Below are 4,799 nucleotides of genomic sequence, written 5' to 3' on the forward strand. Positions count from 1 at the left end.
AGAAAGCTTTAAGGCTATTATATCTTTATATTTTAATGTTTTAAGTTCATAGTATAGACTTCTTTAAAGTGAAACTTTTTGTTCAGTTATTCTTAAATTATAGATCATAGGAATTTTGAAGAGAAATAGAGCATACTATATTTATAAGGTGTGAAGGACATAGGAATGTGCATTAACAGAAGACTTTGCAGTATCTTAGTTTTGATTCTTGCTATCACCAAATTTTGTTGCTGAAATCTTAATTCCCAAAGTGAATGTACTGGACGTGAAGCCTCTGAGAGGTGTGTAGGCCACGAAGGCAGAGTCTGTAGGATTGGGGTTTCAGTCAAGAATTTAATTGGTTCCACAATTCTGGGAAAGATGGCCATATTCCTGTGCGTGTGGGAAAGACACCTGTGGTCATGTTTCTCACCCCACGCAGAGTCCACAAACAAAAGCAAAATGTTGCCAAAAGTTTGTTTGGAAACCAAATTGTTTTCAAACCAAAGTGTTCTTGAACTAGGCAACATTGTGTAAGGGCACTCACTAATCTTTTTTAAAAGAAATGCCATAGAGAATAAGTTTTGATTTGCTGCATTGACCTCCAACTTCTTAGCCTTCAAAACTATAGTAAATAAATTTATGTTGTTCACAATCATCTCACTTTGTGATTATTTTTTTGTAGCATCCTAAACTTAGACAGTTCTATTCACCCAAACACAGACATTTGAGTTGAATGGGGCAGGGGTGTTACAGTTAGCTGTTCCCCCTCTAGCCTGAGGCTCGTCTCTTATTGATTTTCACATTTTAAACTGTTCTAATGACTTATTATTGGAATATAATGACTGCTTTTCCTTTATTAAAGGAGACTATGGGAATCAGACAATAAATATAAATTTAAAAGGCAATCTATTAGGAGCAAAAGGTTTTCGAAATGTTCTCTGAAGTGCTAGAGTGTGAGTCCGTATCAGGATTCCAATACCTCTGTAAACAGACCCATCTGCTACTTAACTTCAACTTCTTCTGTCTTGGTAGCAGTAAGGAGAAACAACAGCTTTTTCTGAATCATGCAACCTAGTAAATTTTGGGCAAAAAATTATCACTATGGTTGCCTTACATCTTTATAATGCATACAGTTTTGTTTGCAACTTTAGTTTCTCTATCAAATAACAAAACAAACAATTCTGCAGAGAGACTCAATATCATTTTATTGCCTTGAACATTGACACTTTCTCTTTTTAAAAATTCTTTTTAACTCTTTAAAATACATCATTCCATTTTACAATCTGATTTGCTTTGGTCACTGATACCTGTGAATTGCCTCCAAGAATTCCTTTTCCTCTTGATACAGCCAAATTGTAGATACTCAAATTACAGGCTCATAAACCCTCTCTCTTGTTTATTTCTTTTTTTGATACTGGGGAATCAAACTCAGGACCTTGTGCTTGTACCACTGAGCTAAATCAATGGCCCCACTACTTTCTGTTTTCTTAATGGTCTCCTCACTAAAGTTTCTTCCTCTCCTATTTGACTTTTCCCATTTTTCTGTATTTTAGCCTCTTTTAAGAAAATCAAGATGTTCATTTTCTAAATATCATTTTATAATCTCAAAATGGGTACTTCAAAAGAAAATACACTCACTAAACTGTTGTTCATTTAGACCTAGATTCATTTAGATCTTATATTTTTATCAAAAGCAGTGATTGTTATTCAGGTGGCTTGCATTCATTGTTGCAATATCTCTACTCCCAAAGACAGCACCCATCTGCTGTGTTTGATTAGGCTCCTAAAAGGGATGGATGCTTTGTTTTGATGCTGTGATTTATTGAGAGATAGCTTTTCATAAAATACCTGTTATGAAGTAAATAGAGAATAGAAAAGTATCCAGAAAGAATGTGGTCTTGGGTAAATAGGAGCGAGGCATAGCTCTGGAGCATAACCAAACTGTTTGGCCTTCCGTGCCTCTATATTAACCCGTAAGTCAGGATGTGTTTCTTCTAAGATGGATGGGTTACTTCCCAAGGAGGTTCGCAAACTTGTCTCATTTAACAGAAATTGACCCTGCTGAAATAGGAGGCAGCTGTGAGGCTTTAAGAGACGAGTCACAGAAGCTTGACATACTGGCCAGGTAGATGGGAGGTGGGCAAGCATAGCGTCCGTCACATCACACTCACTCTACCCAGTTGTCCAGCTCCACTGTGGACATAGCATCCACTTTCTCTTCCACTGTCACCGTACTGGCCTTCATCACGTGTCAAACCCTGCTAACTAATCTTTCTGTGGCCTGAATCTTTTATACCCATTCCTATTTCTTGTGTGTGCTTCTTTATTTTTTATTCATTAAGTTGACATATTTTAGGTACAAAATGCCAACGATTAAGGTGATCATAATGTATGCCTGTTTTTATTATTTCCCCAGGAGATGGTGAGTTTTATTTTGCCTTTTCTGGATAGAGGTTTGATTTGTTCTTGAATATTCCAGGGTGGAGAAAGACTAGGAGAAAGCACAGGCTGTCAAGGTCTGCCTAACGTAGTCTTCTCCTTCATTTTCATCTTCACCATCCATGGAAAGAGCAGCATATTTGCTTGCAGAACTGAACTTGGAGGCTGGATTTTCCTCAGGTTTCTTTGGCTCAGGTGCAGATCTAGAGTCTTGATCCTTTTTGTCGTCTTTCCTATCTGACTCCTTCCAGTGGTCTTTGTTTCCTCCATCTCCTGGACCACAGCTGGAGTTTCCAGTCTGGCCTTTTTGGACATTCACCCCATCCATTTGATTTTCATCTTTCCTTGCCAGTCCTTTCTCAGAAAACTGAGCTGGAGCTCCTTTCGCCCCAACAGTAGTAGGGGATTGCTGCTCTGTGTCTGAGCTCTGAGATCAAGCAGGAGGGTTAGAACTTTGCTCCACCCATGCATTCTCCTTTGGTAGAGGGGCTGGCATTATCTTTAGAGGCTGACCAGGTTTGGGAGGCTTAGAAGTTGGAGAGTGACAGTCTTCCTCCTCATGGAGTGTTTCATTTTCTAGAGACTTCTCACTCTCTCTCCTTCGGGCATTTATGCCAGATGGGGCTGAGGTCCCAGTCTGTGATGATTCACTTCCTGTCCTTGGCCTTTCCTGTTTCTGAGTTTTTTCGCTTTGCCAGCTTGGGTGTCTCTCCTGAGGCCATCGTTCTAGCTTTGGCTCATCTAACAGACGTTGCATTGTCTCCTGCTCCTTCTGTAGCTGTTCCTCTACTTCCCTTTCTCTAGCAGCGTGGCGACAGGCTTTGCTCCTCCAAAGACAGAAGTCACTCGACTGGACTGGGATGTGTTAGCACAGGAATTATCTTTCTTAGGAGCATTCTGAGGCTTTGGGTTCAGTTTGGGTCTTTGGGGGGACCTCTGTCATCACGCCCGTAATCTTCCCAGGGCCAATCATCCCGTCTGTCATAGCGGTCTTCACAGCGGTCTCCTCCTCCTCTGTAGTCGTCATCTCTTCCATACCCACTACCACTGCCACTGCCTACTGTGCGATCGTAGCCTCAATCACAATCTCTGCTGCCTCGGTCATCATAGTGATCTCGGCCCCATATCGATCCATATTAACTCATGGGCCATCCTGATACCCATCCTGATACTGGTCTGAATCGTAACGATTTTGATCCTTGTCTCCAAAGCTGTTATCACCTCTTCTAGGCCGGTAGCCATCAAAGCTCTGTAGCAGGACAGGACTTCCAGTCTGTTTCTGTTTTATCAGAGTCTCGATTTCTATCTCTCCCAAAAGAATGATCATCTCTGTCTTTATCCTGTGCTTGATCAGGAACATCCACTCGAATTCTTCTGTTACCTAGAGACTCTTCATTGAGACTGGGGGCACCGAGAAAGGAATCCAGGTCCTCAAACTCAGCATAACCAAAACCTTTCGACCACTCTAGATTGCTAGGTTCACGTGGCAAATGCACTGCACTGATGTTTAATCCTCTAAATAATTCCTTAATAGAATCTTCCATTACATATAGGGCAGGTTCCCTAGAAAAGCAGCATAGGGTGGAGATTTGTGAAGACAGCTCCGGTCGATACTGGGTTCTTAAGCAGCCTGTGGAGCAGTGGGAAGGATGAAATGGTCAGTTGGAGGTGTCCTACATACATCTTCATCATTACTGTGCCACGTGGTTGAAATGCCTCCTTCCCGATCATCTGTTTCATCAGCCCAGCTAATTGGTTTGGGAACATAGGTCATTTCTCCACCAGTCCCTTCGTCCTCAGCCAGAAAGTTTGTAAGGGAAATAGTCTTCCCCTTCTTACTCTACTTTTTTGCTGAGGCCACCATGTTGGGAGAGGGAGAGAGTGTATACCTATTTTTAAATGCAACACTTGTCAGAACAGCTCTCATCTATTCAAAAGCTCTCATCTATTTCAAAAGATTCTTCACTGCTGGTCAAAAAATAGACTTCTATTTTTGTTATCCAAGCTTCTCTTCCTTTGTCTACCCAATTTTGGACAATAACATACATTTCTCAAACTTATCATCTTGCTCTTAAATATTTCCAGGATTTTTCAATATGCTCATCTACCCATCTGACATCTATGTAATTGTTAATTTGTTTTTCTTGTTTTTGTGTTTTATTTCACTGGGAATACTTTTATCCTAAACTTCATATTTTAATGACTTGATTTGTTCTGACCTGATTAGATATATCTATTTTAGTATTTATGATGTTTTTTTATTTTATTTTAGCATTTATGATGTTTTTTTCTGCACCTCTGAGACACTTAGTAGTTATTCATGAAGCTAGGGGAGAGAAGAAAGGGAAAAGAGATAAAAAAGAAATTAAAATATGTTA

At 40.1% G+C, this 4,799-nt stretch overlaps 1 pseudogene; it reads right to left on the bottom strand.

Moving 5' to 3' along the window:
• Positions 1-2,473: 2,473 nt before the first annotated feature.
• On the bottom strand, positions 2,474-4,285 carry LOC104856686 (annotated as a pseudogene).
• Between the last annotated feature and the right edge of the window lie 514 nt (positions 4,286-4,799).

Source organism: Fukomys damarensis, unplaced genomic scaffold (assembly GCF_012274545.1).
Source record: "Fukomys damarensis isolate Sample0158 unplaced genomic scaffold, DMR_v1.0_HiC HiC_scaffold_16, whole genome shotgun sequence".
NCBI lineage: Eukaryota > Metazoa > Chordata > Mammalia > Rodentia > Bathyergidae > Fukomys > Fukomys damarensis.